Raw genomic sequence first — 27,272 nt, 5'->3', positions numbered from 1 at the left:
GAACAGAAAGCTGGTTTCATTTTTTTTTAAAATGTCCTTTTTAAGTGCTGTTCAGCTCGCTTGTTGCTGAGTGAGGAGCAACCGAAACGTTGAAATCCCAATCGTTTTCCAGTGGAAACGTTCTAAGAAGCCAGATCCAAAGGTATTTCTTAGGCACAATTGGTGTAGTCACTGAAATGATTTTTTAGTTTTGATGTTTGTAAAGCACACGTTGGGAAAGAAACGCCGAATTGAAAGAAAGTAGTATTGGTTAACACTTAACTGTATCAATACTTATTTATGGAGCATGTGTATGTAGGCAACACCGATCCATATCCAACCTTGGATAATGCTAGGTAAGCCTAAAGTTCAACGGAGTAGAAGCAGAATATTGCAGTTCAGTTGATGCTTGGCAAATTTGGATGAAAGCTCAAGCAAATGGTTACTCGGTTCTATAGTGTAGTGGTTATCACGTCTGCTTCACACGCAGAAGGTCGCGAGTTCGAGCCTCGCTAGAACCTTATTTTTGGCTTCCGATAGAAAAGAAATCCTCCAACATCTTGTGTTTTGTTTTGCAAGCGGCACAACTTGCTATAAAGTGACTTCTGCTCTTGTCAATGTCTCTCACTATACTGAAACCAAGACTGCTGTGAGATGAATGCTAGAGATAATCAACCAGAATAACCAAGCGCAGGCCAACATTTATCAGATTAGGTCTCATGGCCATGTTTGGGATAACAGGTAAGAAACACTCCAAAGCGTTTGAATATCCGTTATGTATGAATCTGTGCCATTGCCGTGCATGTCCCAAGTGGTCTAGTGGTTAGGATTCCGCGCTCTCACCGCGGCGGCCGGGGTTCGATTCCCCGCTTGGGAATCACTATTTTTTATATCAGAGATAGCCTTTACCATTTTGCATTTTTTAAAGTGAGAAAAGATCCGGTTAAAATCCTTCCAGGTTTAATAATTTAGCGACTAATTATTTTGAACCAACGATTAGGATATAAAACCTGGTGGGGTTCTGGGGGGGGGGGGGGGGGTCGAATTCACAAATTATGAGTTGTTGATAAGTAGAAAATAAAACAACTAGATAGCGGCGTATGCTACGTCGCGGGTCATCTCGTATTTTTTAAAGTTGATTCTACTGCTTTCTGCCTCACACGTTGCTGAGCGAGGAGCAGTCAAAACAGTAGCGTAGCGAGGGGGGAGGGACGACATATGTTCCCGGGCGCCGACCTTAGGGGGCGCCAAAATGGGTTGGAAAAATAAATTGAAAGGTTGAGGGGATGCAAATCGAAAGTTTGAGGGGGGGGGGGGGTGCAAATCGAAAACAATCCATCTGTGTACATTAAAACTCATCGTCTCCCCTCGTTAGATTTCCTATGATTTGTAGTGCATTCTATGTTTATTACGTTTTACATTCTAGATACAAATGGTGCCATACTTGTCAAGTTTAACATATGAGCAACAATCAGCTATCAATTTCATTAAGGCAACTTTGCAGTCAATTAGCAAGAAACGAATAACAGAGTAAACAGGAAGCTGGTTGCATATATTTTTTACCTTACATGTTGCTGAGCGAGAAGCAGTCAAAAATCTTGAAATCCCATTTGTTTCTCGGTGGAATCGTTCTAAGAAACCAGATACTAAATGATGACTTAGACAAAATTGGGGTGGTCACTGAAATGAAGTTTTGGTTTTGATGTTTGTAAAGTAGATTTTGGGAAAGAAATGCCGAGATAGTATTGGTCGACACTTAACTGTTACAATACTTATTCATGGAGCATGTGTATGTAGGCAACACCGATCCGTATCCAACCATGGATAATGCTGGGTAAGCCTAAAGTTCAACGGAGTAGAAGCAGAATATTGCAGTTCAGTTGATGCATGGAGAACTTGGATGATAGCTGAAGCAGAAGGGCACCAGGTTCTATGGTGTAGCGGTTATCACGTCTGCTTTACACGCAGAAGGTCGCGAGTTCGAGCCTCGCTAGAACCTTAATTTTGGTTTTCGACAGAAATGAAACCCAACATCTTGTGTTTTGTTTTGAAAGCGGTACAACTTGCTTTAAATCGGCTTTTGCTCTTGTCATTCTAGATACTAATGGTGCAGTACTAGTGATGTTTAACATATGCACAAAAATAATTATTAATTTCATTATGGCAACTTTGCAATCGACTATCTAAAAATAGAAAACAGCCTGAACGCTGGTTTCCTATTCTTTTTAAATGTCCTTTTTTAGTGCTGTTCAACTCGCTTGTTGCTGAGTGAGGAGCAACCGAAACGTTGAAATCCCAATCGTTTTCCAGTGGAAACGTTCTAAGAAGCCAGATCCAAAGGTATTTCTTAGGCACAATTGGTGTAGTCACTGAAATGATTTTTAGTTTTGATGTTTGTAAAGCACACGTTGGGAAAGAAACGCCGTATTGAAAGAAAGTAGTATTGGTCAACACTTAACTGTATCAAGACTTATTTATGGAGCATGTGTATGTAGGCAACACCGATCCATATCCAACCTTGGATAATGCTGGGTAAGCCTAAAGTTCAACGGAGTAGAAGCAGAATATTGCAGTTCAGTTGATGCTTGGCAAATTTGGATGAAAGCTCAATCAACTGGTTACTCGGTTCTATAGTGTAGTGGTTATCACGTCTGCTTCACACGCAGTAGGTCGCGAGTTCGAGCTTCGCTAGAACCTTATTTTTGGCTTCCGATAGAAAAGAAATCCTCCAACATCTTGTGTTTTGTTTTGCAAGCGGCACAACTTGCTATAAAGTGACTTCTGCTCTTGTCAATGTCTCTCACTATACTGAAACCAAGACTGCTGTGAGATGAATGCTAGAGATAATCAACCAGAATAACCAAGCGCAGGCCAACATTTATCAGATTAGGTCTCATGGCCATGTTTGGGATAACAGGTAAGAAACACTCCAAAGCGTTTGAATATCCGTTATGTATGAATCTGTGCCATTGCCGTGCATGTCCCAAGTGGTCTAGTGGTTAGGATTCCGCGCTCTCACCGCGGCGGCCGGGGTTCGATTCCCCGCTTGGGAATCACTATTTTTATATCGGAGATAGCCTTTACAACGTTGCAATTTTTTAAGTGAAAAAAGATCCGGTTATAATGCTTTCTAGTTTTATTAATTTACCTTTACTTGATAAGCAACTGATTATTTTGAACGAACGATTAGGATATAAAAATCAGAGGGAGAAAATAATCCATCTGTGTACATTAAAACTCATCGTCTCCCCTCGTTAGATTCCCTATGATTTGTAGTGCATTCTATGTTTATTACGTTTTACATTCTAGATACAAATGGTGCCATACTTGTCAAGTTTAACATATGAGCAACAATCAGCTATCAATTTCATTAAGGCAACTTTGCAGTCAATTAGCAAGAAACGAATAACAGAGTAAACAGGAAGCTGGTTGCATATATTTTTTACCTTACATGTTGCTGAGCGAGAAGCAGTCAAAAATCTTGAAATCCCATTTGTTTCTCGGTGGAATCGTTCTAAGAAACCAGATACTAAGTTATGACTTAGACAAAATTGGGGTGGTCACTGAAATGAAGTTTTGGTTTTGATGTTTGTAAAGTAGATTTTGGGAAAGAAATGCCGAGATAGTATTGGTCGACACTTAACTGTCACAATACTTATTCATGGAGCATGTGTATGCAGGCAACACCGATCCGTATCCAACCATGCTAAAGTTCAACGGAGTAGAAGCAGAATATTGCAGTTCAGTTGATGTATGGAGAACTTGGATGATAGCTGAAGCAGAAGGGCACCAGGTTCTATGGTGTAGCGGTTATCACGTCTGCTTTACACGCAGAAGGTCGCGAGTTCGAGCCTCGCTAGAACCTTAATTTTGGTTTTCGACAGAAATGAAACCCAATATCTTGTGTTTTGTTTTGAAAGCGGTACAACTTGCTTTAAATCGGCTTTTGCTCTTGTCATTCTAGATACTAATGGTGCAATACTAGTGATGTTTAACATATGCACAAAAATAATTATTAATTTCATTATGGCAACTTTGCAATCGACTATCTAAAAATAGAAAACAGCCTGAACAGAAAGCTGGTTTCATTTTTTTTAAAAATGTCCTTTTTAAGTGCTGTTCAGCTCGCTTGTTGCTGAGTGAGGAGCAACCGAAACGTTGAAATCCCAATCGTTTTCCAGTGGAAACGTTCTAAGAAGCCAGATCCAAAGGTATTTCTTAGGCACAATTGGTGTAGTCACTGAAATGATTTTTTAGTTTTGATGTTTGTAAAGCACTCGTTGGGAAAGAAACGCCGAATTGAAAGAAAGTAGTATTGGTTAACACTTAACTGTATCAATACTTATTTATGGAGCATGTGTATGTAGGCAACACCGATCCATATCCAACCTTGGATAATGCTAGGTAAGCCTAAAGTTCAACGGAGTAGAAGCAGAATATTGCAGTTCAGTTGATGCTTGGCAAATTTGGATGAAAGCTCAAGCAAATGGTTACTCGGTTCTATAGTGTAGTGGTTATCACGTCTGCTTCACACGCAGAAGGTCGCGAGTTCGAGCCTCGCTAGAACCTTATTTTTGGCTTCCGATAGAAAAGAAATCCTCCAACATCTTGTGTTTTGTTTTGCAAGCGGCACAACTTGCTATAAAGTGACTTCTGCTCTTGTCAATGTCTCTCACTATACTGAAACCAAGACTGCTGTGAGATGAATGCTAGAGATAATCAACCAGAATAACCAAGCGCAGGCCAACATTTATCAGATTAGGTCTCATGGCCATGTTTGGGATAACAGGTAAGAAACACTCCAAAGCGTTTGAATATCCGTTATGTATGAATCTGTGCCATTGCCGTGCATGTCCCAAGTGGTCTAGTGGTTAGGATTCCGCGCTCTCACCGCGGCGGCCGGGGTTCGATTCCCCGCTTGGGAATCACTATTTTTTATATCAGAGATAGCCTTTACAATTTTGCATTTTTTAAAGTGAGAAAAGATCCGGTTAAAATCCTTCCAGGTTTAATAATTTAGCGACTAATTATTTTGAACCAACGATTAGGATATAAAACCTGGTGGGGTTCTGGGGGGGGGGTCGAATTCACAAATTATGAGTTGTTGATAAGTAGAAAATAAAACAACTAGATAGCGGCGTATGCTACGTCGCGGGTCATCTCGTATTTTTTAAAGTTGATTCTACTGCTTTCTGCCTCACACGTTGCTGAGCGAGGAGCAGTCAAAACAGTAGCGTAGCGAGGGGGGAGGGACGACATATGTTCCCGGGCGCCGACCTTAGGGGGCGCCAAAATGGGTTGGAAAAATAAATTGAAAGGTTGAGGGGATGCAAATCGAAAGTTTGAGGGGGGGGGGGTGCAAATCGAAAACAATCCATCTGTGTACATTAAAACTCATCGTCTCCCCTCGTTAGATTTCCTATGATTTGTAGTGCATTCTATGTTTATTACGTTTTACATTCTAGATACAAATGGTGCCATACTTGTCAAGTTTAACATATGAGCAACAATCAGCTATCAATTTCATTAAGGCAACTTTGCAGTCAATTAGCAAGAAACGAATAACAGAGTAAACAGGAAGCTGGTTGCATATATTTTTTACCTTACATGTTGCTGAGCGAGAAGCAGTCAAAAATCTTGAAATCCCATTTGTTTCTCGGTGGAATCGTTCTAAGAAACCAGATACTAAATGATGACTTAGACAAAATTGGGGTGGTCACTGAAATGAAGTTTTGGTTTTGATGTTTGTAAAGTAGATTTTGGGAAAGAAATGCCGAGATAGTATTGGTCGACACTTAACTGTCACAATACTTATTCATGGAGCATGTGTATGCAGGCAACACCGATCCGTATCCAACCATGGATAATGCTGGGTAAGCCTAAAGTTCAACGGAGTAGAAGCAGAATATTGCAGTTCAGTTGATGCTTGGCAAATTTGGATGAAAGCTCAAACAAATGGTTACTCGGTTCTATAGTGTAGTGGTTATCACGTCTGCTTCACACGCAGAAGGTCGCGAGTTCGAGCCTCGCTAGAACCTTAATTTTGGTTTTCGACAGTTATGAAACCCAACATCTTGTGATTTGTTTTGAAAGCGGTACTACTTGCTTTAAATCGGCTTTTGCTCTTGTCATTCTAGATACTAATGGTGCAGTACTAGTGATGTTTAACATATGCACAAAAATAATTATTAATTTCACTATGGCAACTTTGCAATCGACTATCTAAAAATAGAAAACAGCCTGAACAGAAAGCTGGTTTCCTATTTTTTTTAAATGTCCTTTTTTAGTGCTGTTCACCTCGCTTGTTGCTGAGTGAGGAGCAACCGAAACGTTGAAATCCCAATCGTTTTCCAGTGGAAACGTTCTAAGAAGCCAGATTTAAAGGTATTTCTTAGGCACAATTGGTGTAGTCACTGAAATGATTTTTAGTTTTGATGTTTGTAAAGCACACGTTGGGAAAGAAACGCAGAATTGAAAGAAAGTAGTATTGGTCAACACTTAACTGTATCTATACTTATTTATGGAGCATGTGTATGTAGACAACACCGATCCATATCCAACCTTGGATAATACTGGGTAAGCCTAAAGTTCAACGGAGTAGAAGCAGAATATTGCAGTTCAGTTGATGCTTGGCAAATTTGGATGAAAGCTCAAGCAAATGGTAACTCGGTTCTATAGTGTAGTGGTTATCACGTCTGCTTCACACGCAGAAGGTCGCGAGTTCGAGCCTCGCTAGAACCTTATTTTTGGCTTCCGATAGAAAAGAAATCATCCAACATCTTGTGTTTTGTTTTGCAAGCGGCACAACTTGCTATAAAGTGATTTCTGCTCTTGTCAATGTCTCTCACTATACTGAAACCAAGACTGCTGTGAGATGAATGCTAGAGATAATCAACCAGAATAACCAAGCGCAGGCCAACATTTATCAGATTAGGTCTCATGGCCATGTTTGGGATAATAGGTAAGAAACACTCCAAAACGTATGAATATCCGTTATGTATGAATCTGTGCCATTGCCGTGCATATCCCAAGTGGTCTAGTGGTTAGGATTCCGCGCTCTCACCGCGGCGGCCGGGGTTCGATTCCCCGCTTGGGAATCACTATTTTTATATCGGAGATAGCCTTTACAACGTTGCAATTTTTTAAGTGAAAAAAGATCCGGTTATAATGCTTTCTAGTTTTATTAATTTACCTTTACTTGATAAGCAACTGATTATTTTGAACGAACGATTAGGATATAAAAATCAGAGGGAGAAAATAATCCATCTGTGTACATTAAAACTCATCGTCTCCCCTCGTTAGATTCCCTATGATTTGTAGTGCATTCTATGTTTATTACGTTTTACATTCTAGATACAAATGGTGCCATACTTGTCAAGTTTAACATATGAGCAACAATCAGCTATCAATTTCATTAAGGCAACTTTGCAGTCAATTAGCAAGAAACGAATAACAGAGTAAACAGGAAGCTGGTTGCATATATTTTTTACCTTACATGTTGCTGAGCGAGAAGCAGTCAAAAATCTTGAAATCCCATTTGTTTCTCGGTGGAATCGTTCTAAGAAACCAGATACTAAGTTATGACTTAGACAAAATTGGGGTGGTCACTGAAATGAAGTTTTGGTTTTGATGTTTGTAAAGTAGATTTTGGGAAAGAAATGCCGAGATAGTATTGGTCGACACTTAACTGTCACAATACTTATTCATGGAGCATGAGTATGCAGGCAACACCGATCCGTATCCAACCATGCTAAAGTTCAACGGAGTAGAAGCAGAATATTGCAGTTCAGTTGATGTATGGAGAACTTGGATGATAGCTGAAGCAGAAGGGCACCAGGTTCTATGGTGTAGCGGTTATCACGTCTGCTTTACACGCAGAAGGTCGCGAGTTCGAGCCTCGCTAGAACCTTAATTTTGGTTTTCGACAGAAATGAAACCCAATATCTTGTGTTTTGTTTTGAAAGCGGTACAACTTGCTTTAAATCGGCTTTTGCTCTTGTCATTCTAGATACTAATGGTGCAATACTAGTGATGTTTAACATATGCACAAAAATAATTATTAATTTCATTATGGCAACTTTGCAATCGACTATCTAAAAATAGAAAACAGCCTGAACAGAAAGCTGGTTTCATTTTTTTTTAAAATGTCCTTTTTAAGTGCTGTTCAGCTCGCTTGTTGCTGAGTGAGGAGCAACCGAAACGTTGAAATCCCAATCGTTTTCCAGTGGAAACGTTCTAAGAAGCCAGATCCAAAGGTATTTCTTAGGCACAATTGGTGTAGTCACTGAAATGATTTTTTAGTTTTGATGTTTGTAAAGCACACGTTGGGAAAGAAACGCCGAATTGAAAGAAAGTAGTATTGGTTAACACTTAACTGTATCAATACTTATTTATGGAGCATGTGTATGTAGGCAACACCGATCCATATCCAACCTTGGATAATGCTAGGTAAGCCTAAAGTTCAACGGAGTAGAAGCAGAATATTGCAGTTCAGTTGATGCTTGGCAAATTTGGATGAAAGCTCAAGCAAATGGTTACTCGGTTCTATAGTGTAGTGGTTATCACGTCTGCTTCACACGCAGAAGGTCGCGAGTTCGAGCCTCGCTAGAACCTTATTTTTGGCTTCCGATAGAAAAGAAATCCTCCAACATCTTGTGTTTTGTTTTGCAAGCGGCACAACTTGCTATAAAGTGACTTCTGCTCTTGTCAATGTCTCTCACTATACTGAAACCAAGACTGCTGTGAGATGAATGCTAGAGATAATCAACCAGAATAACCAAGCGCAGGCCAACATTTATCAGATTAGGTCTCATGGCCATGTTTGGGATAACAGGTAAGAAACACTCCAAAGCGTTTGAATATCCGTTATGTATGAATCTGTGCCATTGCCGTGCATGTCCCAAGTGGTCTAGTGGTTAGGATTCCGCGCTCTCACCGCGGCGGCCGGGGTTCGATTCCCCGCTTGGGAATCACTATTTTTTATATCAGAGATAGCCTTTACAATTTTGCATTTTTTAAAGTGAGAAAAGATCCGGTTAAAATCCTTCCAGGTTTAATAATTTAGCGACTAATTATTTTGAACCAACGATTAGGATATAAAACCTGGTGGGGTTCTGGGGGGGGGGGGGTCGAATTCACAAATTATGAGTTGTTGATAAGTAGAAAATAAAACAACTAGATAGCGGCGTATGCTACGTCGCGGGTCATCTCGTATTTTTTAAAGTTGATTCTACTGCTTTCTGCCTCACACGTTGCTGAGCGAGGAGCAGTCAAAACAGTAGCGTAGCGAGGGGGGGGAGGGACGACATATGTTCCCGGGCGCCGACCTTAGGGGGCGCCAAAATGGGTTGGAAAAATAAATTGAAAGGTTGAGGGGATGCAAATCGAAAGTTTGAGGGGGGGGGTGCAAATCGAAAACAATCCATCTGTGTACATTAAAACTCATCGTCTCCCCTCGTTAGATTTCCTATGATTTGTAGTGCATTCTATGTTTATTACGTTTTACATTCTAGATACAAATGGTGCCATACTTGTCAAGTTTAACATATGAGCAACAATCAGCTATCAATTTCATTAAGGCAACTTTGCAGTCAATTAGCAAGAAACGAATAACAGAGTAAACAGGAAGCTGGTTGCATATATTTTTTACCTTACATGTTGCTGAGCGAGAAGCAGTCAAAAATCTTGAAATCCCATTTGTTTCTCGGTGGAATCGTTCTAAGAAACCAGATACTAAATGATGACTTAGACAAAATTGGGGTGGTCACTGAAATGAAGTTTTGGTTTTGATGTTTGTAAAGTAGATTTTGGGAAAGAAATGCCGAGATAGTATTGGTCGACACTTAACTGTCACAATACTTATTCATGGAGCATGTGTATGCAGGCAACACCGATCCGTATCCAACCATGGATAATGCTGGGTAAGCCTAAAGTTCAACGGAGTAGAAGCAGAATATTGCAGTTCAGTTGATGCTTGGCAAATTTGGATGAAAGCTCAAACAAATGGTTACTCGGTTCTATAGTGTAGTGGTTATCACGTCTGCTTCACACGCAGAAGGTCGCGAGTTCGAGCCTCGCTAGAACCTTAATTTTGGTTTTCGACAGTTATGAAACCCAACATCTTGTGATTTGTTTTGAAAGCGGTACAACTTGCTTTAAATCGGCTTTTGCTCTTGTCATTCTAGATACTAATGGTGCAGTACTAGTGATGTTTAACATATGCACAAAAATAATTATTAATTTCATTATGGCAACTTTGCAATCGACTATCTAAAAATAGAAAACAGCCTGAACGCTGGTTTCCTATTCTTTTTAAATGTCCTTTTTTAGTGCTGTTCACCTCGCTTGTTGCTGAGTGAGGAGCAACCGAAACGTTGAAATCCCAATCGTTTTCCAGTGGAAACGTTCTAAGAAGCCAGATTTGAAGGTATTTCTTAGGCACAATTGGTGTAGTCACTGAAATGATTTTTAGTTTTGATGTTTGTAAAGCACACGTTGGGAAAGAATCGCCGAATTGAAAGAAAGTAGTATTGGTCAACACTTAACTGTATCAATACTTATTTATGGAGCATGTGTATGTAGGCAACACCGATCCATATCCAACCTTGGATAATGCTGGGTAAGCCTAAAGTTCAACGGAGTAGAAGCAGAATATTGCAGTTCAGTTGATGCTTGGCAAATTTGGATGAAAGCTCAAGCAAATGGTTACTCGGTTCTATAGTGTAGTGGTTATCACGTCTGCTTCACACGCAGAAGGTCGCGAGTTCGAGCCTCGCTAGAACCTTATTTTTGGCTTCCGATAGAAAAGAAATCATCCAACATCTTGTGTTTTGTTTTGCAAGCGGCACAACTTGCTATAAAGTGATTTCTGCTCTTGTCAATGTCTCTCACTATACTGAAACCAAGACTGCTGTGAGATGAATGCTAGATATAATCAACCAGAATAACCAAGCGCAGGCCAACATTTATCAGATTAGGTCTCATGGCCATGTTTGGGATAATAGGTAAGAAACACTCCAAAACGTATGAATATCCGTTATGTATGAATCTGTGCCATTGCCGTGCATATCCCAAGTGGTCTAGTGGTTAGGATTCCGCGCTCTCACCGCGGCGGCCGGGGTTCGATTCCCCGCTTGGGAATCACTATTTTTATATCGGAGATAGCCTTTACAACGTTGCAATTTTTTAAGTGAAAAAAGATCCGGTTATAATGCTTTCTAGTTTTATTAATTTACCTTTACTTGATAAGCAACTGATTATTTTGAACGAACGATTAGGATATAAAAATCAGAGGGAGAAAATAATCCATCTGTGTACATTAAAACTCATCGTCTCCCCTCGTTAGATTCCCTATGATTTGTAGTGCATTCTATGTTTATTACGTTTTACATTCTAGATACAAATGGTGCCATACTTGTCAAGTTTAACATATGAGCAACAATCAGCTATCAATTTCATTAAGGCAACTTTGCAGTCAATTAGCAAGAAACGAATAACAGAGTAAACAGGAAGCTGGTTGCATATATTTTTTACCTTACATGTTGCTGAGCGAGAAGCAGTCAAAAATCTTGAAATCCCATTTGTTTCTCGGTGGAATCGTTCTAAGAAACCAGATACTAAGTTATGACTTAGACAAAATTGGGGTGGTCACTGAAATGAAGTTTTGGTTTTGATGTTTGTAAAGTAGATTTTGGGAAAGAAATGCCGAGATAGTATTGGTCGACACTTAACTGTCACAATACTTATTCATGGAGCATGTGTATGCAGGCAACACCGATCCGTATCCAACCATGGATAATGCTGGGTAAGCCTAAAGTTCAACGGAGTAGAAGCAGAATATTGCAGTTCAGTTGATGCTTGGCAAATTTGGATGAAAGCTCAAACAAATGGTTACTCGGTTCTATAGTGTAGTGGTTATCACGTCTGCTTCACACGCAGAAGGTCGCGAGTTCGAGCCTCGCTAGAACCTTAATTTTGGTTTTCGACAGTTATGAAACCCAACATCTTGTGATTTGTTTTGAAAGCGGTACAACTTGCTTTAAATCGGCTTTTGCTCTTGTCATTCTAGATACTAATGGTGCAGTACTAGTGATGTTTAACATATGCACAAAAATAATTATTAATTTCATTATGGCAACTTTGCAATCGACTATCTAAAAATAGAAAACAGCCTGAACGCTGGTTTCCTATTCTTTTTAAATGTCCTTTTTTAGTGCTGTTCACCTCGCTTGTTGCTGAGTGAGGAGCAACCGAAACGTTGAAATCCCAATCGTTTTCCAGTGGAAACGTTCTAAGAAGCCAGATTTGAAGGTATTTCTTAGGCACAATTGGTGTAGTCACTGAAATGATTTTTAGTTTTGATGTTTGTAAAGCACACGTTGGGAAAGAATCGCCGAATTGAAAGAAAGTAGTATTGGTCAACACTTAACTGTATCAATACTTATTTATGGAGCATGTGTATGTAGGCAACACCGATCCATATCCAACCTTGGATAATGCTGGGTAAGCCTAAAGTTCAACGGAGTAGAAGCAGAATATTGCAGTTCAGTTGATGCTTGGCAAATTTGGATGAAAGCTCAAGCAAATGGTTACTCGGTTCTATAGTGTAGTGGTTATCACGTCTGCTTCACACGCAGAAGGTCGCGAGTTCGAGCCTCGCTAGAACCTTATTTTTGGCTTCCGATAGAAAAGAAATCATCCAACATCTTGTGTTTTGTTTTGCAAGCGGCACAACTTGCTATAAAGTGATTTCTGCTCTTGTCAATGTCTCTCACTATACTGAAACCAAGACTGCTGTGAGATGAATGCTAGAGATAATCAACCAGAATAACCAAGCGCAGGCCAACATTTATCAGATTAGGTCTCATGGCCATGTTTGGGATAATAGGTAAGAAACACTCCAAAACGTATGAATATCCGTTATGTATGAATCTGTGCCATTGCCGTGCATATCCCAAGTGGTCTAGTGGTTAGGATTCCGCGCTCTCACCGCGGCGGCCGGGGTTCGATTCCCCGCTTGGGAATCACTATTTTTATATCGGAGATAGCCTTTACAACGTTGCAATTTTTTAAGTGAAAAAAGATCCGGTTATAATGCTTTCTAGTTTTATTAATTTACCTTTACTTGATAAGCAACTGATTATTTTGAACGAACGATTAGGATATAAAAATCAGAGGGAGAAAATAATCCATCTGTGTACATTAAAACTCATCGTCTCCCCTCGTTAGATTCCCTATGATTTGTAGTGCATTCTATGTTTATTACGTTTTACATTCTAGATACAAATGGTGCCATACTTGTCAAGTTTAACATATGAGCAACAATCAGCTATCAATTTCATTAAGGCAACTTTGCAGTCAATTAGCAAGAAACGAATAACAGAGTAAACAGGAAGCTGGTTGCATATATTTTTTACCTTACATGTTGCTGAGCGAGAAGCAGTCAAAAATCTTGAAATCCCATTTGTTTCTCGGTGGAATCGTTCTAAGAAACCAGATACTAAGTTATGACTTAGACAAAATTGGGGTGGTCACTGAAATGAAGTTTTGGTTTTGATGTTTGTAAAGTAGATTTTGGGAAAGAAATGCCGAGATAGTATTGGTCGACACTTAACTGTCACAATACTTATTCATGGAGCATGAGTATGCAGGCAACACCGATCCGTATCCAACCATGCTAAAGTTCAACGGAGTAGAAGCAGAATATTGCAGTTCAGTTGATGTATGGAGAACTTGGATGATAGCTGAAGCAGAAGGGCACCAGGTTCTATGGTGTAGCGGTTATCACGTCTGCTTTACACGCAGAAGGTCGCGAGTTCGAGCCTCGCTAGAACCTTAATTTTGGTTTTCGACAGAAATGAAACCCAATATCTTGTGTTTTGTTTTGAAAGCGGTACAACTTGCTTTAAATCGGCTTTTGCTCTTGTCATTCTAGATACTAATGGTGCAATACTAGTGATGTTTAACATATGCACAAAAATAATTATTAATTTCATTATGGCAACTTTGCAATCGACTATCTAAAAATAGAAAACAGCCTGAACAGAAAGCTGGTTTCATTTTTTTTTTAAATGTCCTTTTTAAGTGCTGTTCAGCTCGCTTGTTGCTGAGTGAGGAGCAACCGAAACGTTGAAATCCCAATCGTTTTCCAGTGGAAACGTTCTAAGAAGCCAGATCCAAAGGTATTTCTTAGGCACAATTGGTGTAGTCACTGAAATGATTTTTTAGTTTTGATGTTTGTAAAGCACACGTTGGGAAAGAAACGCCGAATTGAAAGAAAGTAGTATTGGTTAACACTTAACTGTATCAATACTTATTTATGGAGCATGTGTATGTAGGCAACACCGATCCATATCCAACCTTGGATAATGCTAGGTAAGCCTAAAGTTCAACGGAGTAGAAGCAGAATATTGCAGTTCAGTTGATGCTTGGCAAATTTGGATGAAAGCTCAAGCAAATGGTTACTCGGTTCTATAGTGTAGTGGTTATCACGTCTGCTTCACACGCAGAAGGTCGCGAGTTCGAGCCTCGCTAGAACCTTATTTTTGGCTTCCGATAGAAAAGAAATCCTCCAACATCTTGTGTTTTGTTTTGCAAGCGGCACAACTTGCTATAAAGTGACTTCTGCTCTTGTCAATGTCTCTCACTATACTGAAACCAAGACTGCTGTGAGATGAATGCTAGAGATAATCAACCAGAATAACCAAGCGCAGGCCAACATTTATCAGATTAGGTCTCATGGCCATGTTTGGGATAACAGGTAAGAAACACTCCAAAGCGTTTGAATATCCGTTATGTATGAATCTGTGCCATTGCCGTGCATGTCCCAAGTGGTCTAGTGGTTAGGATTCCGCGCTCTCACCGCGGCGGCCGGGGTTCGATTCCCCGCTTGGGAATCACTATTTTTTATATCAGAGATAGCCTTTACAATTTTGCATTTTTTAAAGTGAGAAAAGATCCGGTTAAAATCCTTCCAGGTTTAATAATTTAGCGACTAATTATTTTGAACCAACGATTAGGATATAAAACCTGGTGGGGTTCTGGGGGGGGGGGGGGGGGTCGAATTCACAAATTATGAGTTGTTGATAAGTAGAAAATAAAACAACTAGATAGCGGCGTATGCTACGTCGCGGGTCATCTCGTATTTTTTAAAGTTGATTCTACTGCTTTCTGCCTCACACGTTGCTGAGCGAGGAGCAGTCAAAACAGTAGCGTAGCGAGGGGGGGAGGGACGACATATGTTCCCGGGCGCCGACCTTAGGGGGCGCCAAAATGGGTTGGAAAAATAAATTGAAAGGTTGAGGGGATGCAAATCGAAAGTTTGAGGGGGGGGGGGTGCAAATCGAAAACAATCCATCTGTGTACATTAAAACTCATCGTCTCCCCTCGTTAGATTTCCTATGATTTGTAGTGCATTCTATGTTTATTACGTTTTACATTCTAGATACAAATGGTGCCATACTTGTCAAGTTTAACATATGAGCAACAATCAGCTATCAATTTCATTAAGGCAACTTTGCAGTCAATTAGCAAGAAACGAATAACAGAGTAAACAGGAAGCTGGTTGCATATATTTTTTACCTTACATGTTGCTGAGCGAGAAGCAGTCAAAAATCTTGAAATCCCATTTGTTTCTCGGTGGAATCGTTCTAAGAAACCAGATACTAAATGATGACTTAGACAAAATTGGGGTGGTCACTGAAATGAAGTTTTGGTTTTGATGTTTGTAAAGTAGATTTTGGGAAAGAAATGCCGAGATAGTATTGGTCGACACTTAACTGTCACAATACTTATTCATGGAGCATGTGTATGCAGGCAACACCGATCCGTATCCAACCATGGATAATGCTGGGTAAGCCTAAAGTTCAACGGAGTAGAAGCAGAATATTGCAGTTCAGTTGATGCTTGGCAAATTTGGATGAAAGCTCAAACAAATGGTTACTCGGTTCTATAGTGTAGTGGTTATCACGGCTGCTTCACACGCAGAAGGTCGCGAGTTCGAGCCTCGCTAGAACCTTAATTTTGGTTTTCGACAGTTATGAAACCCAACATCTTGTGATTTGTTTTGAAAGCGGTACAACTTGCTTTAAATCGGCTTTTGCTCTTGTCATTCTAGATACTAATGGTGCAGTACTAGTGATGTTTAACATATGCACAAAAATAATTATTAATTTCATTATGGCAACTTTGCAATCGACTATCTAAAAATAGAAAACAGCCTGAACGCTGGTTTCCTATTCTTTTTAAATGTCCTTTTTTAGTGCTGTTCACCTCGCTTGTTGCTGAGTGAGGAGCAACCGAAACGTTGAAATCCCAATCGTTTTCCAGTGGAAACGTTCTAAGAAGCCAGATTTGAAGGTATTTCTTAGGCACAATTGGTGTAGTCACTGAAATGATTTTTAGTTTTGATGTTTGTAAAGCACACGTTGGGAAAGAATCGCCGAATTGAAAGAAAGTAGTATTGGTCAACACTTAACTGTATCAATACTTATTTATGGAGCATGTGTATGTAGGCAACACCGATCCATATCCAACCTTGGATAATGCTGGGTAAGCCTAAAGTTCAACGGAGTAGAAGCAGAATATTGCAGTTCAGTTGATGCTTGGCAAATTTGGATGAAAGCTCAAGCAAATGGTTACTCGGTTCTATAGTGTAGTGGTTATCACGTCTGCTTCACACGCAGAAGGTCGCGAGTTCGAGCCTCGCTAGAACCTTATTTTTGGCTTCCGATAGAAAAGAAATCCTCCAACATCTTGTGTTTTGTTTTGCAAGCGGCACAACTTGCTATAAAGTGACTTCTGCTCTTATCAATGTCTCTCACTATACTGAAACCAAGACTGCTGTGAGATGAATGTTAGAGATAATCAACCAGAATAACCAAGCGCAGGCCAACATTCATCAGATTAGGTCTCATAGCCATGTTTGGGATAACAGGTAAGAAACACTCCAAAGCGTTTGAATATCCGTTATGTATGAATCTGTGCCATTGCCGTGCATGTCCCAAGTGGTCTAGTGGTTAGGATTCCGCGCTCTCACCGCGGCGGCCGGGGTTCGATTCCCCGCTTGGGAATCACTATTTTTATATCGGAGATAGCCTTTACAACGTTGCAATTTTTTAAGTGAAAAAAGATCCGGTTATAATCCTTTCTAGGTTTATTAATTTACCTTTACTTGATAAGCAACTGATTATTTTGAACGAACGATTAGGATATAAAAATCAGAGGGAGAAAATAATCCATCTGTGTACATTAAAACTCATCGTCTCCCCTCGTTAGATTTCCTATGATTTGTAGTGCATTCTATGTTTATTACGTTTTACATTCTAGATACAAATGGTGCCATACTTGTCAAGTTTAACATATGAGCAACAATCAGCTATCAATTTCATTAAGGCAACTTTGCAGTCAATTAGCAAGAAACGAATAACAGAGTAAACAGGAAGCTGGTTGCATATATTTTTTACCTTACATGTTGCTGAGCGAGAAGCAGTCAAAAATCTTGAAATCCCATTTGTTTCTCGGTGGAATCGTTCTAAGAAACCAGATACTAAATGATGACTTAGACAAAATTGGGGTGGTCACTGAAATGAAGTTTTGGTTTTGATGTTTGTAAAGTAGATTTTGGGAAAGAAATGCCGAGATAGTATTGGTCGACACTTAACTGTCACAATACTTATTCATGGAGCATGTGTATGCAGGCAACACCGATCCGTATCCAACCATGGATAATGCTGGGTAAGCCTAAAGTTCAACGGAGTAGAAGCAGAATATTGCAGTTCAGTTGATGCTTGGCAAATTTGGATGAAAGCTCAAACAAATGGTTACTCGGTTCTATAGTGTAGTGGTTATCACGTCTGCTTCACACGCAGAAGGTCGCGAGTTCGAGCCTCGCTAGAACCTTAATTTTGGTTTTCGACAGTTATGAAACCCAACATCTTGTGATTTGTTTTGAAAGCGGTACAACTTGCTTTAAATCGGCTTTTGCTCTTGTCATTCTAGATACTAATGGTGCAGTACTAGTGATGTTTAACATATGCACAAAAATAATTATTAATTTCATTATGGCAACTTTGCAATCGACTATCTAAAAATAGAAAACAGCCTGAACGCTGGTTTCCTATTCTTTTTAAATGTCCTTTTTTAGTGCTGTTCACCTCGCTTGTTGCTGAGTGAGGAGCAACCGAAACGTTGAAATCCCAATCGTTTTCCAGTGGAAACGTTCTAAGAAGCCAGATTTGAAGGTATTTCTTAGGCACAATTGGTGTAGTCACTGAAATGATTTTTAGTTTTGATGTTTGTAAAGCACACGTTGGGAAAGAATCGCCGAATTGAAAGAAAGTAGTATTGGTCAACACTTAACTGTATCAATACTTATTTATGGAGCATGTGTATGTAGGCAACACCGATCCATATCCAACCTTGGATAATGCTGGGTAAGCCTAAAGTTCAACGGAGTAGAAGCAGAATATTGCAGTTCAGTTGATGCTTGGCAAATTTGGATGAAAGCTCAAGCAAATGGTTACTCGGTTCTATAGTGTAGTGGTTATCACGTCTGCTTCACACGCAGAAGGTCGCGAGTTCGAGCCTCGCTAGAACCTTATTTTTGGCTTCCGATAGAAAAGAAATCCTCCAACATCTTGTGTTTTGTTTTGCAAGCGGCACAACTTGCTATAAAGTGACTTCTGCTCTTATCAATGTCTCTCACTATACTGAAACCAAGACTGCTGTGAGATGAATGTTAGAGATAATCAACCAGAATAACCAAGCGCAGGCCAACATTCATCAGATTAGGTCTCATAGCCATGTTTGGGATAACAGGTAAGAAACACTCCAAAGCGTTTGAATATCCGTTATGTATGAATCTGTGCTATTGCCGTGCATGTCCCAAGTGGTCTAGTGGTTAGGATTCCGCGCTCTCACCGCGGCGGCCGGGGTTCGATTCCCCGCTTGGGAATCACTATTTTTATATCGGAGATAGCCTTTACAACGTTGCAATTTTTTAAGTGAAAAAAGATCCGGTTATAATCCTTTCTAGGTTTATTAATTTACCTTTACTTGATAAGCAACTGATTATTTTGAACGAACGATTAGGATATAAAAATCAGAGGGAGAAAATAATCCATCTGTGTACATTAAAACTCATCGTCTCCCCTCGTTAGATTCCCTATGATTTGTAGTGCATTCTATGTTTATTACGTTTTACATTCTAGATACAAATGGTGCCATACTTGTCAAGTTTAACATATGAGCAACAATCAGCTATCAATTTCATTAAGGCAACTTTGCAGTCAATTAGCAAGAAACGAATAACAGAGTAAACAGGAAGCTGGTTGCATATATTTTTTACCTTACATGTTGCTGAGCGAGAAGCAGTCAAAAATCTTGAAATCCCATTTGTTTCTCGGTGGAATCGTTCTAAGAAACCAGATACTAAATTATGACTTAGACAAAATTGGGGTGGTCACTGAAATGAAGTTTTGGTTTTGATGTTTGTAAAGTAGATTTTGGGAAAGAAATGCCGAGATAGTATTGGTCGACACTTAACTGTCACAATACTTATTCATGGAGCATGTGTATGTAGGCAACACCGATCCGTATCCAACCATGGATAATGCTGGGTAAGCCTAAAGTTCAACGGAGTAGAAGCAGAATATTGCAGTTCAGTTGATGCATGGAGAACTTGGATGATAGCTGTAGCAGAAGGGCACCAGGTTCTATGGTGTAGCGGTTATCACGTCTGCTTTACACGCAGAAGGTCGCGAGTTCGAGCCTCGCTAGAACCTTAAATTTGGTTTTCGACACAAATGAAACCCAACATCTTGTGTTTTGTTTTGAAAGCGGTACAACTTGCTTTAAATCGGCTTTTGCTCTTGTCATTCTAGATACTAATGGTGCAATACTAGTGATGTTTAACATATGCACAAAAATAATTATTAATTTCATTATGGCAACTTTGCAATCTACTATCTAAAAATAGAAAACAGCCTGAACGCTGGTTTCCTATTCTTTTTAAATGTCCTTTTTTTAGTGCTGTTCACCTCGCTTGTTGCTGAGTGAGGAGCAACCGAAACGTTGAAATCCCAATCGTTTTCCAGTGGAAACGTTCTAAGAAGCCAGATTTAAAGGTATTTCTTAGGCACAATTGGTGTAGTCACTGAAATGATTTTTAGTTTTGATGTTTGTAAAGCACACGTTGGGAAAGAATCGCCGAATTGAAAGAAAGTAGTATTGGTCAACACTTAACTGTATCAATACTTATTTATGGAGCATGTGTATGTAGGCAACACCGATCCATATCCAACCTTGGATAATGCTGGGTAAGCCTAAAGTTCAACGGAGTAGAAGCAGAATATTGCAGTTCAGTTGATGCTTGGCAAATTTGGATGAAAGCTCAAGCAAATGGTTACTCGGTTCTATAGTGTAGTGGTTATCACGTCTGCTTCACACGCAGAAGGTCGCGAGTTCGAGCCTCGCTAGAACCTTATTTTTGGCTTCCGATAGAAAAGAAATCCTCCAACATCTTGTGTTTTGTTTTGCAAGCGGCACAACTTGCTATAAAGTGACTTCTGCTCTTGTCAATGTCTCTCACTATACTGAAACCAAGACTGCTGTGAGATGAATGTTAGAGATAATCAACCAGAATAACCAAGCGCAGGCCAACATTCATCAGATTAGGTCTCATAGCCATGTTTGGGATAACAGGTAAGAAACACTCCAAAGCGTTTGAATATCCGTTATGTATGAATCTGTGCTATTGCCGTGCATGTCCCAAGTGGTCTAGTGGTTAGGATTCCGCGCTCTCACCGCGGCGGCCGGGGTTCGATTCCCCGCTTGGGAATCACTATTTTTATATCGGAGATAGCCTTTACAACGTTGCAATTTTTTAAGTGAAAAAAGATCCGGTTATAATCCTTTCTAGGTTTATTAATTTACCTTTACTTGATAAGCAACTGATTATTTTGAACGAACGATTAGGATATAAAAATCAGAGGGAGAAAATAATCCATCTGTGTACATTAAAACTCATCGTCTCCCCTCGTTAGATTTCCTATGATTTGTAGTGCATTCTATGTTTATTACGTTTTACATTCTAGATACAAATGGTGCCATACTTGTCAAGTTTAACATATGAGCAACAATCAGCTATCAATTTCATTAAGGCAACTTTGCAGTCGACTAGCAAGAAACGAATAACAGAGTAAACAGGAAGCTGGTTGCATAATATTTTTTGCCTTACATGTTGCTGAGCGAGAAGCAGTCAAAAATCTTGAAATCCCATTTGTTTCTCGGTGGAATCGTTCTAAGAAACCAGATACTAAAGTTCAACGGAGTAAAAGCAGAATATTGCAGTTCAGTTGATGCATGGACTACTTGGATGATAGCTGAATCAGAAGGGCATCTGGTTCTATGGTGTAGCGGTTATCACGTCTGCTTTACACGCTAGAACCTTAATTTTGGTTTTCGACTGAAATGAAACCCAACAGCTTGTGTTTTTTTTTGCAAGCGGTACAACTTGCTTTAAATCGACTTTTGCTCGTGTCAATGTGTCTTACTATACTGCACTCACTAAGACTGCTCTGTGATAATTGATTAGAAAATGTGACATCACTTTTTGTAACGCCGTTTTATGTTCACGCTGATCTCCCTTTCTGGCTTGTCGATTGCAAGTTTCGCATCCTCAATAAAGTCAGATTCCTTACCCGCAAAGAGTGTGGCGATTAACCCCCGTACTGTGGCGTCGCGAGGCGGGGGCGGGAGTGCTGACCGCACCGGGTGACACCATTTAGGGGGGGGGGGGTTGACACCATGGCGAAAGCTTCAAAATATATAGAAGAAATATAGGCCTACTTGTTGCCAGTTTAATTAATGAGAGTTAATCAACCTATACTAATAACTGATACTAGATAAACATTTTTACTTTAAAACCATCCACCGGGGGAGGGGTTGGTGACAGTATTACACAAACTACAAACTTTATAGAGGAAAAAAAGTTATGTTGAGTATTTTGAATAACTGATAAGTCAATCAACGACCGGGTCTCGGAGGTGACACTGAAATCTATTCATTACGATGAAAAGGATGCTTTTCCCACATGAATTTATTGGTGCGCACAAATTGACGCCATTAAGCAAAATGGGAGGGGGTGACACCAATTGCAACTATATATACATATATAGTAGTATGTAGACCATATATATATATATATATATATATATATATACATTTTTCGGGGTACGGGGGGGTGACACCATTAGGTGCAGCAGCGGGTGACACCCGATCTTGCGACGCCACTGTCTCTGTATAGGCCTACTTTGTTTAATTTCCATTATGATCAAAACTTTCTGTTTTTTTTTAAATTACTTAAGGTAGGTCTATAGTTATAGGCCCCAAATCTTATTCAAGATTTTACCATTGTTTATCACAAACTTTTACTTAGTTCACAACGTCCGTTTTTTTTTTGTTTTTTTTTTATTTTACATATAGTAACTAAATTTTTACCCTTTTCTAATGCAACGATTTCGTTCAAACTTTCCAGACACGTTCGTCTTCGATGACAATACAAATTTATCTTTTTAAAATCCAATTAGACATTAGATTGATCACTAAGCATTAATTTTAAAATAATTACTGAATTCAGTAATAGAAGGGGAGATAACTAGCTAGACGGGATCGACTGATAGGTAAGCGGAGTTGTCGTTCACGCCAACTGTTTAGTTACGGCTGTTTGCCAGAGCGTCGACCACACACTATCTTAGCTATTAGTTAGGTTTTAGTCATGTAACTTAATTTAAACAAATTACTGAAAATTGGAGATTAAAAAAAACTATATAAAAACCTTTATAATAACAAGTTTTTAAATGCATGAAAAATAATAAAATAAAATAAATTAGCTTTCTTTAGTTAGTAGTCTTTAATAAAAAGCTTTGATCGCTAAAATGTGTAAGAAATTAAAGAAAATTAGTTAGTTTTATTTTCTTAATTTTAGTGCATTTAAAAATATTGTTATTATATTATATTTGTTTTATTTTAAGTAATTCGACTCATTTGAGTTGTCACTGCCAGTCACACAATTTGTCCGTCATCAGCTAGTCTAACCTCACAGATGTAGGCCTATAGCAAATGTTATTATTCGTAGCCTACATCACGCAATTAAAGTAACGAGGCAAATTTATCTGCTATCAGCTAAATTATCAGGGGAATTATCTGAATTAATAGTAATTTAATAGTTATCTTAAGAGCCATTATTTATAACAAAACATTAGGGATTTCTCCTATTCGGAGTAGATCTAGCTAGATTTAGTTTTAAGCGGTAGGCCTTTATTCGGAGATCGAAGTTGGTGAAATAGTAGATAATTATTTAAAAAATAAAATGAATAATTGGTCTAATTTAAGCTAAGTTGCAAGAAGAAGAATGTAACATAATGCTACAAGAACTCAAAACTGTTTCGTGCTCATAAGTCGTAAGGTATCCTTGTTTTTTATAAATTAAAATACAGGGAGGCGGCACCCTTTCCTGTTAGGCCTAGTTAAATTGTTTCAATTTGCGCATGCGTAGGTGAGTCACGACTGCTACAACTATTTCCTAGGACGAGAATACAACAGAGAAATGTTAAGTAACTTGCACATCTTCACAGACTAATAGACACTGACGGAACAAAATAATAACTAGCAACCAGTGTTTTGCAAGTAAGATAATAAGTCTGGAAACCAGTTGCTATTGGCTATCGGAATACACAAACCTAAATCATTAAAAAATCTGTTTTTACTTTTTGGAAATCAACGTATTGAATGAAGTTGAATGTGAAGGTAAGCAAAGCTTGGCAAAGAAACTTTTTTTGGTAATCTATCGTTTTGGGTACGTAAAATCGCCCGCGGCTATTAATGTACGAAAACGTTACCTCATTGTCAAGGCTTTAATAGAAGTATATTGTCATGTGTTTGTGTCAAATATTATAGATAAATGAATAATAAACCTAAATCAATGGCTAAATATATCGATATAGGCCAGAAGTTAACTTTAAACAGCAGTGTCTGAGAGCAAGATTTGCTATATAAACAGCAGCCATTTGTAAAATAGAGTGACTTCCCCCTGAATCTCCCGCTAAAAGCTTATAAAAATAAAACTTAAACAAGATGGCTGCTATAGTAAATGAGCATTGTTGCATCTGTTGGAAACATCGCTAGTCTTCATTTATTACGGGAAAGTTTTAATTCAATTGTTTAAAAACAGGTACATAAATGAAACAAGGAAACATTTTTGTATTTTAAAAAACATAAATCCTCCTCAAAATGTGAAATAATTATTAAAATTTAAGGAGTCACCTGGTGTTCACATTACAAGTCGCGGGCGATTTTACGTACCCAAAACGATAGATTACCCTTTTTTTTTTAAACTAAGGAATAAGAATAGACTAAGAATATAAGATTAATATTCTTCCAGATCTAGATTTCTAGATCTAAAGCTAGTCTACTTCAACTACAACTAGACTATTTTACTTAATTTTACTGATGCTTGTGTAGTAGTTGTCAGACTTAGAATCAGTGGCGTAGCGAGGGGGGGGGGGGGCGGGGGTGTGGACCGCACCGTGTGACACCATTTAGGGGGGGGGGGATGACACCAAGGCAAAAAATAGCAAAATATATAGAGAAAAATGATAATTCCACTTAATTAAGTGATTAATTCGAGTGTTAAATAGTCTTTTAAGAGGTGCAAATCAAAAGTTTGAGGGGGGGGGGGGGACGGTGCAAATCAAAAGTTTGAAGGGGGGTGCAAGTCGAAAATTGAACGTTTGTCCCCAGGAAGGGTTGCTACGCCTCTGGGGGGTGAACCATTAAGTGCCGCACCTGGTGACACCCGACCTCGCTACGCCACTTCTTAGAATTAGGCCTATATTTTTTTAGTTGCATGTTAAAAAGTTACACTGTTTGAGTTTTGCTAATCATTATTTTTTGTTGTTGCTATACTATTGCATTTGTGTTTCAGTTGATGATTATTCCTTGTAATCAATTTTTGCTAATCATTGTTCTAGACTAGTGGTTTTTACTATGTTATTAATCATTTTTATATGATCTACATTATAGGGGGCCTAGTACTAAAAAATAGTAGGCATACTTTATTAAATACACTTGATTTTCCAGGAACAAATTGTTTAGGCCCACAGTTTACTTTTACAGTAACTAGATTGTAGATCTAATCTAGATCTGATTTAAATCTAAATTTTAATGGTAACAAAATTCAACAAACATTTCCCAATAATATAAATATTCAACACTACAATAATCATGAGATTACTAGTCTAGTTATAGTTACTCTACTCTACACAAATCATCAAATTCATCAATTAATTTTGAGAATATTTTTTTTTTGCTGCTCTAACTATATTTTATAATATTTTACAGAAAATGTGTAGGCATAATCCTATTAAAATAATTTTGTAGCTAGGCCTAAATAATTTATTAATTAGATTAAGCCTAGATCTAGATCATCGCTGAAGAGGTTTTTTGTTGTTTTGTTGTTAAGTGGTAGAAATATGTGGCCTCACCTATTTGAATATGATTCAATCACGATTTAATGCAACAAGACCACCATATGGTTTAGGCCCCTGCAGGGGATTTTGTTCTTCTAGGGATTCTAAGGGTCGATTCTTAATATTAGACTATTCTAGATCAAGTATTTTAGTTTTCAAAATCTGTCACTACAATCATAGGAAACAAAATCACCCACTAAAAGCATAAAATGCAGACTGAAAAACTATCAGCTGACCAATGAAAAAATAAACCGACATAAACCATGAGTAGCCTAGTTTATTCATTAATAATTGAAGATTCAATTGTCAAACACTGTTGGCACAGTTATCTGGATAACATGAAACTGTTTGGCACTGATACCATTTTTTAATGTTGAATTTGGTTACATTGGATTACCCATCGACTAGAGGGATATAAGCAACATTCCCTCTAAGGAGAAAAGGCTAGTGTGCAACTTGTATTTTGTGTGTGCTGTGTTCTAAAAGTCCTATACAGGGATCTAAAGAATGTTGGCAGTCATGTTTATTAATAATGTCACCAGGATGCAACTCAGGCAAACAAAATACTTGATTAAAATATATTTTTGTGTTATGTTGCTCATTGTTGAGTAATGGGATTTTACGAAACAAGCTTGATAAAACTTGTAGCAGACTCAAATTTATAACTTGAACAAATTAACTTATTATTTGCTTGTACCCACATCTAAAAGTAAAAGTATATTAAAAACACCTAGTTTAGCATCTAGATCTATGAGTTGTTTAAATAGTCATTTTGTGTATAGCTGTTTGGTCAGGCATTCAAAATATTTGATTTTACATTCAGTCTTTAAAAGGCTCTTATTTAATTTTTTTTTCACCACTGCTTGCATTGTTTTTTTACTTTTGGAAAAAATAACAGGCACATAGATTATTTTTAATGTTCAAATTAAAGATAGGCTATATATATGGGGCTGATTTTCTGGTAGCATGTAGATCTATGTATCACTGCTGTGAGTGTAAAACAAACAGCAAGATGCCTGGTGGTCTGAATACTACTGCATCTGTTACACTTATCAGATGTATGTGCTACACACCATGTGGTATGTAGAACAGTATAGAAGGGAGTTAGGTATGTCAAGAATGTATTGATTGATGAGCTCATGGCTACTGTCCACTAGGTCTGATCAGTGATATTCTTTTCAACCATTCTTAAAGATGTTTCCTTCAGAATAGCCTTTATAGAAAAGAGCTAAGTGTATGTACTGTAACTGATTTTTATTTGGTAGGTAAATAGTCTAGAGACATATTTTTAGTTTTAGTGCTTTGATGGTCCTGTCCCATCTCTCCCCCATAAAGTGAATAAAATACGAGCATTATGATAAAGCAGAACAGGTAAAGTAAGTTCCAGGATCAAATAGAAATCAAGTACACAAACTAATTTGTATTAATATTCTCTTCTTATTTCTTATAGAATAAGGTTTAGTAGAGATGTTTGAATGTTTTAAAATTATATTGATGATTGTTTCAATAATATTTTCTTTTTACCACATCTGCTACTCTAGCCCAGTGTGTTTGGGTTTAACAGGTGTGAAAGGTGTGTATGTAAAACACAGGTATGTCTTGTGTTCCAAGATATCTGTAGACTGGTAACAGCAGTTTCTGACTTGTGCTGTAGTTCTTGTTGTTGTAGAAGGTTTACTGTGAGAAATAAAAACCCTTTATGGTCATTCAAGCATAACCTCCTGACAAATGCGACCTTATGAATAGAGAGATCCACTCCTTTATGGA

The 27,272-nt window shown here is 38.5% G+C and overlaps 1 protein-coding gene and 32 non-coding genes across 39 annotated transcripts in view; all 33 read left to right on the top strand.

The window, feature by feature from the left end:
- Positions 1 to 427: 427 nt before the first annotated feature.
- Trnav-cac (transfer RNA valine (anticodon CAC)) lies at positions 428 to 500 on the top strand. The gene has a single exon. It is a non-coding gene; the product is annotated as a tRNA-Val (tRNA).
- Positions 501 to 784: 284 nt separating this feature from the next.
- Positions 785 to 856, top strand: Trnae-cuc (transfer RNA glutamic acid (anticodon CUC)). The gene has a single exon. It is a non-coding gene; the product is annotated as a tRNA-Glu (tRNA).
- Positions 857 to 1,905: 1,049 nt separating this feature from the next.
- Trnav-uac (transfer RNA valine (anticodon UAC)) lies at positions 1,906 to 1,978 on the top strand. The gene has a single exon. It is a non-coding gene; the product is annotated as a tRNA-Val (tRNA).
- Positions 1,979 to 2,603: 625 nt separating this feature from the next.
- Positions 2,604 to 2,676, top strand: Trnav-cac (transfer RNA valine (anticodon CAC)). The gene has a single exon. It is a non-coding gene; the product is annotated as a tRNA-Val (tRNA).
- Positions 2,677 to 2,960: 284 nt separating this feature from the next.
- Trnae-cuc (transfer RNA glutamic acid (anticodon CUC)) lies at positions 2,961 to 3,032 on the top strand. Its single transcript has one exon. It is a non-coding gene; the product is annotated as a tRNA-Glu (tRNA).
- A 739-nt stretch (positions 3,033 to 3,771) lies between these two features.
- Trnav-uac (transfer RNA valine (anticodon UAC)) lies at positions 3,772 to 3,844 on the top strand. Its single transcript has one exon. It is a non-coding gene; the product is annotated as a tRNA-Val (tRNA).
- Positions 3,845 to 4,475: 631 nt separating this feature from the next.
- Trnav-cac (transfer RNA valine (anticodon CAC)) lies at positions 4,476 to 4,548 on the top strand. Its single transcript has one exon. It is a non-coding gene; the product is annotated as a tRNA-Val (tRNA).
- A 284-nt stretch (positions 4,549 to 4,832) lies between these two features.
- On the top strand, positions 4,833 to 4,904 carry Trnae-cuc (transfer RNA glutamic acid (anticodon CUC)). Its single transcript has one exon. It is a non-coding gene; the product is annotated as a tRNA-Glu (tRNA).
- A 1,040-nt stretch (positions 4,905 to 5,944) lies between these two features.
- Positions 5,945 to 6,017, top strand: Trnav-cac (transfer RNA valine (anticodon CAC)). Its single transcript has one exon. It is a non-coding gene; the product is annotated as a tRNA-Val (tRNA).
- Positions 6,018 to 6,647: 630 nt separating this feature from the next.
- Positions 6,648 to 6,720, top strand: Trnav-cac (transfer RNA valine (anticodon CAC)). The gene has a single exon. It is a non-coding gene; the product is annotated as a tRNA-Val (tRNA).
- A 284-nt stretch (positions 6,721 to 7,004) lies between these two features.
- Positions 7,005 to 7,076, top strand: Trnae-cuc (transfer RNA glutamic acid (anticodon CUC)). Its single transcript has one exon. It is a non-coding gene; the product is annotated as a tRNA-Glu (tRNA).
- A 739-nt stretch (positions 7,077 to 7,815) lies between these two features.
- On the top strand, positions 7,816 to 7,888 carry Trnav-uac (transfer RNA valine (anticodon UAC)). The gene has a single exon. It is a non-coding gene; the product is annotated as a tRNA-Val (tRNA).
- A 631-nt stretch (positions 7,889 to 8,519) lies between these two features.
- On the top strand, positions 8,520 to 8,592 carry Trnav-cac (transfer RNA valine (anticodon CAC)). Its single transcript has one exon. It is a non-coding gene; the product is annotated as a tRNA-Val (tRNA).
- A 284-nt stretch (positions 8,593 to 8,876) lies between these two features.
- On the top strand, positions 8,877 to 8,948 carry Trnae-cuc (transfer RNA glutamic acid (anticodon CUC)). The gene has a single exon. It is a non-coding gene; the product is annotated as a tRNA-Glu (tRNA).
- A 1,043-nt stretch (positions 8,949 to 9,991) lies between these two features.
- Trnav-cac (transfer RNA valine (anticodon CAC)) lies at positions 9,992 to 10,064 on the top strand. The gene has a single exon. It is a non-coding gene; the product is annotated as a tRNA-Val (tRNA).
- A 625-nt stretch (positions 10,065 to 10,689) lies between these two features.
- Trnav-cac (transfer RNA valine (anticodon CAC)) lies at positions 10,690 to 10,762 on the top strand. Its single transcript has one exon. It is a non-coding gene; the product is annotated as a tRNA-Val (tRNA).
- A 284-nt stretch (positions 10,763 to 11,046) lies between these two features.
- Positions 11,047 to 11,118, top strand: Trnae-cuc (transfer RNA glutamic acid (anticodon CUC)). The gene has a single exon. It is a non-coding gene; the product is annotated as a tRNA-Glu (tRNA).
- Positions 11,119 to 11,874: 756 nt separating this feature from the next.
- Positions 11,875 to 11,947, top strand: Trnav-cac (transfer RNA valine (anticodon CAC)). The gene has a single exon. It is a non-coding gene; the product is annotated as a tRNA-Val (tRNA).
- A 625-nt stretch (positions 11,948 to 12,572) lies between these two features.
- On the top strand, positions 12,573 to 12,645 carry Trnav-cac (transfer RNA valine (anticodon CAC)). The gene has a single exon. It is a non-coding gene; the product is annotated as a tRNA-Val (tRNA).
- Positions 12,646 to 12,929: 284 nt separating this feature from the next.
- Trnae-cuc (transfer RNA glutamic acid (anticodon CUC)) lies at positions 12,930 to 13,001 on the top strand. The gene has a single exon. It is a non-coding gene; the product is annotated as a tRNA-Glu (tRNA).
- Positions 13,002 to 13,740: 739 nt separating this feature from the next.
- On the top strand, positions 13,741 to 13,813 carry Trnav-uac (transfer RNA valine (anticodon UAC)). The gene has a single exon. It is a non-coding gene; the product is annotated as a tRNA-Val (tRNA).
- A 631-nt stretch (positions 13,814 to 14,444) lies between these two features.
- On the top strand, positions 14,445 to 14,517 carry Trnav-cac (transfer RNA valine (anticodon CAC)). Its single transcript has one exon. It is a non-coding gene; the product is annotated as a tRNA-Val (tRNA).
- Positions 14,518 to 14,801: 284 nt separating this feature from the next.
- On the top strand, positions 14,802 to 14,873 carry Trnae-cuc (transfer RNA glutamic acid (anticodon CUC)). Its single transcript has one exon. It is a non-coding gene; the product is annotated as a tRNA-Glu (tRNA).
- A 1,048-nt stretch (positions 14,874 to 15,921) lies between these two features.
- Trnav-cac (transfer RNA valine (anticodon CAC)) lies at positions 15,922 to 15,994 on the top strand. The gene has a single exon. It is a non-coding gene; the product is annotated as a tRNA-Val (tRNA).
- Positions 15,995 to 16,619: 625 nt separating this feature from the next.
- On the top strand, positions 16,620 to 16,692 carry Trnav-cac (transfer RNA valine (anticodon CAC)). Its single transcript has one exon. It is a non-coding gene; the product is annotated as a tRNA-Val (tRNA).
- Positions 16,693 to 16,976: 284 nt separating this feature from the next.
- Positions 16,977 to 17,048, top strand: Trnae-cuc (transfer RNA glutamic acid (anticodon CUC)). The gene has a single exon. It is a non-coding gene; the product is annotated as a tRNA-Glu (tRNA).
- Positions 17,049 to 17,804: 756 nt separating this feature from the next.
- Positions 17,805 to 17,877, top strand: Trnav-cac (transfer RNA valine (anticodon CAC)). The gene has a single exon. It is a non-coding gene; the product is annotated as a tRNA-Val (tRNA).
- A 625-nt stretch (positions 17,878 to 18,502) lies between these two features.
- On the top strand, positions 18,503 to 18,575 carry Trnav-cac (transfer RNA valine (anticodon CAC)). The gene has a single exon. It is a non-coding gene; the product is annotated as a tRNA-Val (tRNA).
- A 284-nt stretch (positions 18,576 to 18,859) lies between these two features.
- On the top strand, positions 18,860 to 18,931 carry Trnae-cuc (transfer RNA glutamic acid (anticodon CUC)). Its single transcript has one exon. It is a non-coding gene; the product is annotated as a tRNA-Glu (tRNA).
- A 756-nt stretch (positions 18,932 to 19,687) lies between these two features.
- Trnav-uac (transfer RNA valine (anticodon UAC)) lies at positions 19,688 to 19,760 on the top strand. Its single transcript has one exon. It is a non-coding gene; the product is annotated as a tRNA-Val (tRNA).
- Positions 19,761 to 20,386: 626 nt separating this feature from the next.
- Positions 20,387 to 20,459, top strand: Trnav-cac (transfer RNA valine (anticodon CAC)). The gene has a single exon. It is a non-coding gene; the product is annotated as a tRNA-Val (tRNA).
- Positions 20,460 to 20,743: 284 nt separating this feature from the next.
- On the top strand, positions 20,744 to 20,815 carry Trnae-cuc (transfer RNA glutamic acid (anticodon CUC)). Its single transcript has one exon. It is a non-coding gene; the product is annotated as a tRNA-Glu (tRNA).
- Positions 20,816 to 23,530: 2,715 nt separating this feature from the next.
- The window catches only part of LOC131929107 (CAP-Gly domain-containing linker protein 1), a 46,997-nt gene continuing 43,255 nt past the window's right edge, over positions 23,531 to 27,272 (top strand). For 6 of the 7 annotated variants that reach the window (XM_059285304.1, XM_059285307.1, XM_059285310.1 and 3 more), the window contains exon 1: positions 23,532 to 23,784. The gene's annotated coding sequence lies outside the window, so the exon portion shown is untranslated. Of the gene's footprint in view, positions 23,785 to 27,272 lie in introns of all 7 variants that reach the window. The other variant, XM_059285306.1, reaches the window with a different exon arrangement.

The sequence above is a fragment of the Physella acuta genome, unplaced genomic scaffold, assembly GCF_028476545.2.
Source record: "Physella acuta isolate Inbredline_101_S28 unplaced genomic scaffold, ASM2847654v3 ptg001599l, whole genome shotgun sequence".
In the NCBI taxonomy this organism is placed as follows: domain Eukaryota; kingdom Metazoa; phylum Mollusca; class Gastropoda; family Physidae; genus Physella; species Physella acuta.
The sequence above is the reverse complement of the archived record's forward strand: the minus strand, read 5'-3'. Positions and strand labels throughout refer to the sequence as shown.